The sequence below is a fragment of the Harpegnathos saltator genome, unplaced genomic scaffold (genome assembly GCF_003227715.2).
Source record: "Harpegnathos saltator strain DR-91 unplaced genomic scaffold, Hsal_v8.6 scaffold168, whole genome shotgun sequence".
Taxonomy (NCBI): domain Eukaryota; kingdom Metazoa; phylum Arthropoda; class Insecta; order Hymenoptera; family Formicidae; genus Harpegnathos; species Harpegnathos saltator.
The window spans coordinates 601068-613635 of record NW_020229948.1 but is presented as its reverse complement, the minus strand read 5'-3'; the positions used below and the strand labels follow the sequence as shown (position 1 = coordinate 613635).

The 12568-nt window shown below is 33.1% G+C and overlaps 1 long non-coding RNA gene across 3 annotated transcripts; it reads right to left on the bottom strand.

Annotated features, from left to right (window-relative positions):
* Positions 1-9084: 9084 nt before the first annotated feature.
* LOC105190056 (uncharacterized) lies at positions 9085-12281 on the bottom strand. 3 transcript variants are annotated; one of them, XR_003112618.1, is made up of 8 exons: positions 12141-12281; positions 11781-11966; positions 11215-11691; positions 11034-11132; positions 10505-10730; positions 9932-10080; positions 9701-9796; positions 9085-9438 (listed from the first exon to the last, which is right to left on the bottom strand). It is a non-coding gene; the product is annotated as an uncharacterized LOC105190056 (long non-coding RNA). The 3 variants fall into 3 exon arrangements; XR_003112619.1 differs by lacking the exon at positions 9701-9796; XR_003112620.1 differs by lacking the exons at positions 10505-10730; positions 11034-11132; positions 11215-11691; positions 11781-11966; positions 12141-12281 and adding an exon at positions 10162-10287.
* Between the last annotated feature and the right edge of the window lie 287 nt (positions 12282-12568).

Here is a 12568-nt window from a genome sequence, read left to right as displayed (position 1 = left end):
GACGTAATGTGATCTGTGTCGTATATCATATATATATATATATATATATACATATATATACATATATATGATCAAGCCATTTACTATAATATACTACATGGGCTGAAAAGTCTTTGGCCTGACATATAGATGGCGCCACAAACTAAAAATCCTTATATTTTCTATACCAACCTTAACTTAGATGCTGTAAAAATTTCATGATATTTCGTTGACTTGTGTACAAGTTATAACTTTCGAAGTGACGTTACCTCTGAATTTATCTTTACTATGGAAAAAAGTGAATTTCGTGTTTTGATTAAACATTGCTTTCTGATGGGAAAAAACACTGTTGAAGCAAAGGCATGGCTTGATAAATGTTACGACACATCTACCCCACCGAATTTAACCATCAAATATTGGTATGCTGAGTTTCGTCGTAACCGTACAAGCACAAATGATGCACCACGCTCAGGAAGGCCAAATGAGGCAGTTACTCCAGAAAACATCCAGAAAATCAGTGAAATCGTGTTGAATGACCGCAAAATGAAATTGAGTGAGCTAGCTAACATCATAGGCATCTCAAAGGAACGCGTTGGTCATATCATTCATGAATATTTACACATGAAAAAGCTTTGCGCGCGTTGGGTGCCGCGTTTTTTGATAATTGAGCAAAAAGCGGAACGTGTTCGACTTTCAAAGCAAAATCTGGCCCTGTTTAATCGCAATAAGGAGTTTTTGCGGTGATTTGTCACAATGGATGAAACATGGATCCATCACTACACACCGGAGTCCAATCGGCAGTCAGCGGAGTGGTTATTGCCTGGTGAAAACCGTCCGAAGCGCCCGAAGACACAACAATCAGCCGGCAAGGTTTTGGCCAGTATTTTTTGGGATGCGCATAACATAATATTCATTGATTATCTTGAACATGGTAAAACTATCAATAAAGAATATTACTGTACATTACTGGATCGATTGGACGACGAAGTCAAGGTCAAACGGCTACATTTGGCAAAGAAAAAAATTTTGTTTCACCAAGACAATGCTCCAGCTCACTCGGCTCGCGATACGACCGATAAATTAAAGAAATTGCGCTATGAATTGGTCCCGTATCCCCCGTATTCTCCAGACCTGGCCCCCAGCGACTATTTCCTTTTTCCCCGACTGAAGCAGTGGCTCGCTGGTAAAAGATTTTACTCGAATGAGGAGGTCAAGTTGGACAAATGCCTATTTTGAGGGACGACACCGAGCACTATAAGACCGGCATCGAAATATTAGCGGACCGTTACACTAAGTGCATTATTCTAAATGGAGATTATGTCGAGGAATAAAACACTTTTTTCATTAAAAAAATCGTTTTTTCATTGTTAAGCCAAAGACTTTTCAGCCCATGTAGTACCATGGTATAAACACCAGCAGCTTCTCTTTTCTAGGCCTATTATCACATCTTGCTTAAGGATCACTTTTATTTTGATATCCTTATAACCACTGCGATCTTGCCTCCATTTCCTGGATCAACCACCAATCTTGCTTTCGTTTGTCGGATTACCCGCCGATCTTACCTTAGTTGGTTAGACATCTTATCATAAAAACCTCGATAACCTTGAAACGGCTGACCCAAAGTGAATATTATTATAGTATTTTGAAAGGGTCTGAACAAGAGGACTATAAGAATATGCAATAAAAGATGTAGGATTACATTTAAAAAATTCGAGGTAATTTTCACCTGACCTTGGCGACGCAACCCAAGGTCAAACTGATAAAGCTAATAAATAGTTTTAAGTCTTACAACTTTTATCTAAAACATTTTTCTTGTAAAACTTATATTTATTATTTATTATTTTTTTTTTATTTCTTTCCATTTTCTTTATTTTTTTTTATTTTTTTTATTTCTTATTTATTTTTTAAAATTTTTTTTTAATTTTCAAATTTATTTTTTTTATTTTTTTTATATTTTTTATATATGACACAGATCACATCACGTCTGGCCACAAGCAATAAAACTGATCGGATCATCCATGGCACTTGCAACAGCGGCCGAGCTGCACCGTGCGTGACGCGCTCGGTCCTAAAACAAGCTGAATTTTGAAAACTAAGTCTGCCCACTTTGATCTTGAAATCATTTTAAAGGGCAAGAATTCTACTTTTTTTAAAGATATTTTCGAAGAAAATCAAAGATGTCTGAATTTGAGAAAAAACAATTTCTTTCTTATCCTTCAAAAATTTTAAATAAATTTTGACTTAAAAACAAAACTGATTTCATAGGATTAAAGGGCGCAAAAAGACCTTTAGAAATCACTCCTTGTTTTTGAAAATCGGAATAGTCTACTGGAACTTACTGGCGTTTGAAGTTGGACACAACGGCCCAAATGCTAAAACTTCAAGCCTCTGTTACTAGACAACCCGTTGGTCGTGAGTCAATCAAATTTGGCCAAAAATCTTAGTTGTGATAGGACTACAATTTGTGCAAATTTCAGCATAATCGTACAACTTTGAAAATTTGGGTGTATCACTTCATATGGAATGTCCCATATGTTTCATCTTTATCAATTTTTAGTGGAGTAAGGTTACTGCAAAAACCATTAAAAAAAATAAACATATCAACAATAGTATCTCATGGGTGATGTGAAAATCTATTGTCAAAATTCTAATGATGGTTTGGCGGAAAGTATGATCCCAGCGTATTTTTCATATGCGGACGCTTCTGAAAACAAAGCTGCCGCATGATCGGCGTTCAGCCGGGAGCGGTAGTAGGGGGAAAGTAGGCGCCAAAATCTGGCCGAAGTGAGTACTTATTGTAATAAAATATAAAAATCAATATTATCAAATAATATAAACATTAGATTAATTGTAAATATCTTAAAGAATAAATTTGTTAGCACATATGCATGCACAATAATATACATATACACAATAAAAAATAAATGATTATAAAACAAAATTTAAAATATTTAATATATATTATAATTTAACATATTATAATTAAAAATACTAAACAAAACAATTAACTATCACGTAAATAAAAATGTGAATTCTACTTTTTATTTGAAATTGACAGTATTACTGATTGACAGTATTAATATATATTAGGTGTAGTAAAAAGAAATCCATTATTTTTGCATGAAATTGAAGGCTTTAATTACCATAGTTAGAATGATCCGATTTAGGTCAAATATGCGCCGTTTTGTTCGATAACTTGTTGCCATTTGGAAGGTAATTTCATTATGCCTCTCTCATAGAAGCCCTCGTCCCTATTGGCAAAAAATTGAGACAGTCGATTCTCGCAAGCCTCTCTTGAATCGAATTTTTCACCACCAAAATTGTTCGCCATGGACAGAAACAGATGGTAATCACTTGGTGCCAGGTCCGGACTATAAGGTAGATGCATAAGAACCTCCCAACCAAGCTCCCGGAGCTTCTGGTGAGTCACTATCGATGTGTGTGGCCTGGCGTTGTCCTGATGGAACACAATTCCTCTCCTATTGGCCAAAGCTGGCCGCTTCTGGGCGATTGCTTCCTTCAGACGGTCCAATTGTTGACAGTACAGTTCCGAGTTAAGAGTTTTGCCGTAGGGGAGCAGCTCATAGTAGATAATTCCCTGCCAATCCCACCAAACATACAGCAAAACCTTCCTGGCCGTCAATCCTGGCTTAGCCACCGTTTCCGCCGGCTCACCGCGATTCGACCACGACCGTTTTCGCTTGACGTTGTCGTAAGTGATCCACTTTTCATCACCAGTGACCAACCGCTTCAGAAATGGGTCGATTTTGTTGCGATTCAGCAGCGATTCGCAGATGGAAATTCGGTCCATGAGGTTTTTTTTCGTTAACTCGTGTGGTACCCATACATCGAGCTTCTTTTTGTATCCAGCCTTATTCAAATGGTTCCAAACGGTTTTTTGTGCAATCTTTAGCTCTTGGGCAATCGAAACAGTGCTTACATGACGGTCGGACTCGACAATGTCCATGATTTTATCGATATTTTCGACAATTGGCCTTCCAGTGCGTGGTGCATCTTTGACATCGAAATTACCGGAACGGAATCGACGAAACCAAAATTGCGCGTGATTGGTTGTTACAGTATCAGGACCATAAACACTATTCACATTTTCAGCCGCCTGGCTTGCGTTTTCGCCTTTATCGAAGGAAAACTGTAAAATATAGCGTATTTTCTCTTTGCTAGTGTCCATCTTCGACGCGCGCTCAAACAAAACTGTGTCAACTAGTCACAAAACTGTCAGAAAAGTCTTTTTAGTACGAAATCTCATATTTCTAACGCCATCTAGTAGAACCCGATCGGACTTATATAACGCGAAATACAGATAACTAAAGCCATCTATTGGAAAAATAATGGATTTCTTTTTACTACACCTGATACATATCCAATTTTTCACCTCTAACACTTAAAAACTCGGTAAATATATGAACTCTTACTGCAAAAACCTATATTCTTCGCACATCACGAGCCTCGGACCCCATAACCCGAACTCAAAAACCTCTCACCCTAGATTCTCATGACTCAATATATCGTAAGTTCCATAGTCCTGAAATCTCTTCATTGCTGGAACGCCATGAGCCCTGAACCCCACGAACCAAATTAGGACTTCCTGATATCTCCAAAATGCCATCGATCCAAATTTCATCCTTGGATATTTACCGAGTTTTTAAGTTTTAGAAGTGAAAGATTGAAAACCTCAAAATTCATAGCGAGATTTTCCATCGTTTTCATGACTTATGCTCGTATCGGTTTATATTATGGTGCCGTCATCTTGCGACGCCAAAAATACCAGACGGCATCAAAAAATAGACATTTCAACGAAAATGTTGAGCCCTATAAAAGTAATTTATATCGAAAATTGAGATGCGCAGGGGAGTAGCTGATTTGACAGAATGCTCCATATATGTATACAGGGTATACACAAGTAAGTACTTTTTACCACAGGATTTAGCATTACCGACAACACTGTAGTTAATTGAGTCGCGTATAGATATTGCACGCATCTCAAAAATATAATGTTTCAAGAATATATTGTTACAATAGCGCCCTGACTTTTGTTAACTTACTGACTTTTGAAAATTTCAAAATCATCAAATTAACAAAAATCAGAATGCTATCGTAACGATATATTTTTGAGACCAAATAAAGCAAAAAAATCTAGTATTACTTTTTCTTCCGACAAATAGCGAAATATCATAAGTTAAATATTGAAAAAGTTATTAAGTTTTTCTTAAATATCTCAAAAAATATTAAGCAAATAAAAAATGTTTTAAACAAAAGTTTTTTAAATTAATTGGTAGAAAAAGGCGATGTAAAAAAAGTTGGGATTTCTATTTGAAAATTTCGAGTTGACCTTCAAATGACCTTGAAAATTGACCTTATGATCAAATTCAAGGGCATCATCAAGTTCATTGCTTAAAATACTGAAACTTTTGTCTAAGATATTTTTCTTGAAAACTTGATCCTTCAAAGTTATTCAGGTGTTCCGATACTTTTTCCTCACCCTGTATACAGAGTTCCATTTTAACTTTGACAGACAAAATTCTTGAAAAATATGAAAGATACTAAAAAACGTCTCAGACAAAAGTTGGATGGTTTCAAGGAAGACATAAAGCAACTATATCAGTTTGTTTACAGATAGCGCTATTTTCGAGATATTTATTGATCATTACTTTTCTTAAATGGAAACCCCAATTTTCTATTATATCATCTTTTTCTACCAATTAATTGAAACAACTTTTGTTTGCAACATTTTTTTATTTGCTTAATATTTTTTGAGATATTTAAAGAAAATTTGGTAACTTTTTCAAGATTTAGCTTACAATATCTTGGTAACTATTTGTCAGAAGAGAAAATGGTATTATTTTAATCTATTTTACTATACTTTATTCTATATGGTCTCAAAAATATACTGTTACAATAATGCCATAACTTTTGTTAACTTGACTTTGAAATTTCCAAAAGTCATTAAGTTAACAAAGGTTATGGCACTATTGTAACAATATATTCTTGAGGCGAAATAGAGTAAAATATAGTAGAGTAAAATAATACCATTTTCTCTTCTGACAAATAGTTACCAAGATATCATGGTATATGGAGATATTTAACATGGTAATGTATTATAAAAATGTAGTAAAATTAATGTTATATAAATCTTAAAATCTTTCCTGCTACAGATGTAATTTTTGTTTCCATTGTCATACTTTTATAATGCATTTCCACATTAAGTATCTATACCTTTTCATAGAGATCTTAGCTCAAGTAGCTGAGAAGTCAATCACCTGAACTTGTCTATAACATACATATACATGATACTATATACATGATATGTGCTATATCTATACATGACTCAATTAACTACAATGCTGCCGGTAATGCTAAATCGTGGTAAAAAATTGTATCAAACTTGTATATACCCTGTATATATGTATGTGTGTCTATGTACATATATATAGATATCTGTATATGTTCTTAAATCCAAATTAAATATAGAATTCGAATTTATATTCACATAGCTATATTTGTTTTGCTTGTTATTTTAATTCTTTTGTTTTATAACTTGTTTTCCTTTTATTTGATCTGTCTTTTCATTATTCTTACAAATACTTTCATAAGCAACTTTTTTAATTACCATTTATAAACAAATGAATTATTTAATTCATCATTTTGTATCTAACTTATATTTATAATACTATTTATTCCATAATTTCTTTAATGCAATCTTCCCAGCTACTTTTCTATGATTTTATATTATCAGACAAGTAATTATTGCTATCTTTGTCCTATCACAGTTAATTATATACAATTAACTATATATAGTTAGCTATATAGAATGTTAAAGAAATTGCCTATGAATTTGTAGCGAAGTAAATTGATCTCTAAGTTTGTGATATAATTACAAGCTATGTCCTCAGGAAAAATTACTTGAGATGTTCCAATTAACTTAAAGTTACTTATAGTTACCTAAAGTTACTTATAGTTAACTATAAATTACTTACAGTTAACTATAAGTAATTTGAAAATTTAAAGTAATTTTCCCTAAGGGTGATATTAACTAAAAAATTGCCATAGATTTAGAAGTTTTTTTTTTCATAATCATACTCATTTCAAATAAAAAGAATATATATGATCAGAAGCCTGCTCTCACCTTGCAATTTGCTGGCTTATTCTTTCTTGTATCATGTAATTGTAATTGTAATTACTAGTCACTTTGGAAATAGCATATATTCTCCTTTTTATCAAGTCAAACCAACAAGACCTCAATCACCAAAATCTCCATTGAATTTGACATTTGTGAATGCCGGAGTATGCATGAAATACAGAATATATATTTTTAAAAAATGAAAATTTACAATATTGAATTTAATCTTTTATCTGAATACTAACATTTTGTCGTTAATTTACTATGTATGATTTAAAATAAACCTGAAATATATGTAAGAGTATGTATATACATAGCTGGCGGTGTATTATACATATAATCTTAACCTCCAATACAAAGTTACAAATGCTATGTAGCTGCTATATATCTGCACATGTAGCTGCATATACCTCGGGGTAAGTTGAAGCCACGATGATCTATATTAATCACTATATTAAAATAAAAACATATAAAGTTAATATTTTCTAATCATACAAATTCTTTTCTATATTATTAACAGAAAGCTATCACTATGACAAACGTATTGTTTTGACAAGATAGTTCTATTTTGAATAATTAATAAGTAATAAGTCTCACAATATTACGTACACTTAAAAAATGTTAATTGTTACATGAAATATTAAAGCTATTAACTATACCTTGATTTCGAGAATATATCGCCAAGTTTTCATTTGGAACTTCTCTAACTTAGACTTGATTTTGCTTATACTCTAAACATTACGGTGGCAAATGCAGATCTCATAATCGGAGATTCACAATATGATACAACGATCCAACACATGTACTTTCTCTATTCTTAAATTAATCTTGTGTCTGCAATGTACGATACCGGAAATAAAGTTCTAGAAAAAATCGTGCCATGAAATTCCGGTCACAATAAGCCTGTTCGTTTTGTCTGCACTGCTGAACTGGTGCAACAAGTTGAAGTGAGAAAAACTATATTTGTCTTACTTTAACTTAACGCACCAGTTCAGCAGTGCAGACAAAACGAACAGGCCTAAACCTTAAACCCATTCTACAATAGCTGTACTGCCGGTTGCACACAGGATGTGTCACGTTCATTGCGCGGCGAAAGTTGACTAGGGAATATTGCAATAGCCATTCAGCATCTTGCTTGCTCGGAAATAGTTAAGCCAGTGTAACGTCCCACCATATTAAAATTCCCTATCTTCTCACCAAAACTCACCATACCTTTTCCTACCCAATCAAATCCTTACCTATCATCGACTAATCCAACTGCAACGCCTCCTACAAACACCTCTGCAATCAACAGGTACCTCTGCCGTCTTTTATCGTTAATATAATATAATATCATTAATACTCGAAACTATTTACTGAATCATCATCTATCTTCTTCTTTCTCTCTCTTCCTTCTACCGTCTTGCTTCGTTTAGTAAGCGATAGATTATCAAACAACTAAATAACACAAAAATAATCATAAATAGCATATTTTGAAATAAAATTAACATTAACATAGGACTGAAGCAGACATCGACATAGTAAATATATAAAATAGGAAAAGAGAGAATAAGAAAATTTAAGAAATAAATTTAGAGCTAGCTTATAAATTCATTTGTCTCGGGGACTAAGAACGATTTCGTTCGGGCACAGCCGCGCACATATTGGAATGTGTTTATGTTATAGATATCATCGAGTGATAGCTGTCCTACGTACTGCGAACTAAACAAAGACCTGAAACAAAAACTCGAAGAGGAAAATAATTCCCTTTCTTTCTTCTATTTTTCTTCTTTTTAAATGATATTAAATAATTGCCATCATATTTCGCAAATAATTCCTCAAATATTATTGTCAAACCGCCTATCCTAATGTATATGCGCTTTAGAATTGTAAGAGGATCTATTCGTATTATTTAACTTTAATGATTACTACGCCCGAATGAAATAATTCTTTTAAGTTTCCAAATTCTTATATTATATCAAAGGAAATCAATAACAACATTTCCATTTCTTAGTAAAACATAATTTTATTAATAAATCAGCCAACAACGAGACAACTGAATTACCAAACGCTACATATGATTAAGTATAATTTTAATTACTAGATAATAACATTTTTATATTTTTTAACCAATAAATAATGAAGGGTGAATTAGGAAAAGACGCTCAATTGATATCCATAGTGTCGGGCTTGGGTATAAAAAGGGCTCGGCCCTTCGCGCGCTAGTCAGTCTCTAGGCAGTCTCTCGTCAGTCTCTAACCAGTCTCTTATTAGCCTCCAACTAGCCATCAGACAATCTATCGCTGAGCCTCTTGTTAGCCGATTGCCAAGGGGTCTTGAGCCTGGAATCAAAAGGTCGGTATTAAAGATTATTGTTCTTGGGACTCCGTCTGCAAATGCTAAGACGTTTGTTAAGACGTAAAATCCAAATCATTAAAGGTCGAACGAGCCTCTTTTCTTCATAATGATATTATAGAGAAACATTTCTTTTACTTGAATAAGTATTGAGCCAGCTATTAACTACATTAAATTTAGTGTATGAATTTTTAAACTTAACAATATAGAGTAATTTCATAATATATATGTGTGTACAGATTTCTTTACCTCTCTTCCCTCTTATCATCTTCATTCTTTTTTTCCAGAACGCCGTGCTTGAACCACGAGCACCGTTCTTCTTTTCTTTACCTTAAGAGTGTTGTGCTTGAACAACGAACACCATTCCTTCCTTTTTCCCAGAACGCAGTGCTCGAACCACGAGCACCATTCGCCTTTTTATTCTTCAAACCACATCCCTTCCATCTACTCTATCATAGATATTGTTAAAATAAATATTACCTAAAAATCTCTCATGCCGAAAAGAACAAGAAGAGCCGGACGGCGGATTCAATTTAGACGTTTGTTGAAGAGTTATTATAATCCAGGTACGCTCGACCTGGCTGTTTTCAAAATAGATCCATCTAAATCTTCGGTCCCGAGAATAAAATCTGAAATAAAGGGAAATATATTTGAAGTTAAATTCAACACTAGCGAGAATACTATTATTTTTAAACCTAACAGTAACCCACCTCCAAAGGAAACAGATTCAAATAATAAGGATTTGGACAAGAATAGCGCTGATCCGAAGTAAACCAAACAAATCTAGACATTGCATGTTCTATGCTTGTCCAGGACGTAACACCAGCGGCACACGGTGCTTGTTTTCGTGCTGGATTGCTTGCTGGATGAAAATACTGCATTCTAATTGGTACATTTCCGAAGATGGATGGGAATGCACCAATCAGAACGCAGTATTTTCATCCAGCAAGCAATCCAGCACGAAAACAAGCATCGTGTGCCGCTAGCTTTAAGCCAGCGGCACACGATGCTTGTTTTCTTGCTGGATTGCTTGCGTGCTCCTATGTTGGCTACCTTGCTGGCTATCTTGCTGGAAATAGCTCTTCTGCTGGCTACACTGCTGGCTGCTCTGCTGGATTTTCATAATAGAACCAGTGCTATTTTTCTTGCGTGGTTCTGTGCTGGCCTTTGACTATATAACTATGGACTGCTAGCAATGACTTTGGGCATCTATAAACATCTGCAGCGCCGCCAGTGCCAAACACGGCCATTATTAGAACTATCATCGCACTTTTCATTCCTGTTTTACCATTAAAAAGATACTTATTTGCGATTATGAATTTATAAGGAAAGGAAAATATAAAGAACACATAAAATATGCTATATATAATAAAAATTGCATTAGTTATATAGTTTATGTTATGAAAATCTTTTTTATACAATAACAATTAGTATTTATATATAAATAAAAATAAAAATATATATGTTAAACATAGCATCACATAACATATATATGTTAAATATAACATAAATAAAAATAGAACTTTGTTATTAATGTAAAAAAAAACGTTACATTTTCCATATTTGTTAAGATATTACTGACCTTTGAATAAAATAATTTTTGTAAACTGATGTCTGATGTACTCAATATTTTGGCTCATTAATTTCCCTTCATAATTCATAAGAATCTGTATATAACATTCTATAATTAATTTAATTAAATAATATTTGTGATTTTCGAAAACGTCTAACTCATTAACGTGGTTGTTAAAATTTATAAATACCTTATCCATATCAATATTACGTATTGTTTATATAATTATTTCTTGGCATGCATTTTTCTTATACAAATTATTCTGTAATTTATAAAAATTAAAAACTTTATCAGCGGCAACAATGAGTTTATATGTATCTTCTCGTGGATAATGTAAATATCCACAGCTTTTTCTTTCTATGAATGTAGACTTTATAACTGTACATTCGTTAAAAAGATAAAGGCATGTTTCGCAAGTAATCTTTTTTAATAATTTAATAATTAAACTTCCTTAAACTACTTGACGACATGTTTGCCACTTTTTCAGTTGTAATATCTCCTGGATATCTTATTAAACATTTATCACTTGACGCCACAGTATTGGTTTTTGTTGAATATGTCATATCATCTTGTGTTTGTCCTTGATGAGAACCAATTGTTGATTCATCTTCCATCAATACTTCAGAAGATGCATTATTGTTTTCGTTACAGTGTATACTTTGTTATGCTATTAACAATTTTTTTTTATTTGTATAAAGTTTGTATGAAAGTGGTATTATTATAGTTTAAATGTATTAACAATTTTAGTAATATTACCTTAAATTAGAAACATGTGGAAATATAGATGGTACAGATCCTTCGTACAAACGTAATGATGACAATCCAGTTTTGTACATACAGGTTTCATTAAAATGTTCTTGACATACAGTGCTATTTGTTTTTATGGCCATATTTTTCAATGCTTTCACCCATTTTGTACGATGTTCCAGATTTTTTGGAAATCTAAAAATATTAATAAAGATTTAAACTATTTTAGTAATATATTTATTTCATATGATATTCTCATACATGTCTAAACACATGAAATTGTACAAACATTACTTTTAATTGCCGTATTATTATTGCAATCTCATGTGTTTATATGTATACACATATTATACGACACTGCTTTCTTACTTTATTTAAAAATTAACCATTTAATAAGTTATTGTTGTAATGTAACATGAGTGAGACTTATGCAAATAAAGCCACATGCTTTCCTGTCTTTTTCTCTTTATGAATAGAATTATTGCACTAATGGACAACACAGTATTTCATTTTTATTTATTATTTTCTTGTTCGTAATTGCCGTGTTATTATATATTTCATATGGTATAATATATAGCTACTAGATACGTCTACTTCGTTATTATTCGTTATGCTCAACGAGTTCCATCATTTGCCGTGTTTGGTACTGGCGGCGCTGCAGATGTTTGTAGACACTTATTGCGTGGAAAAGTAAGCTGCTAGCAGCCCATAGTTATATAGTCAAAGGTGCTAGCTCATTGTAGAGCCAATCAGGAGATTGCCTCATATCACGTGACTTAAGGTTTTCTATTCCTTTC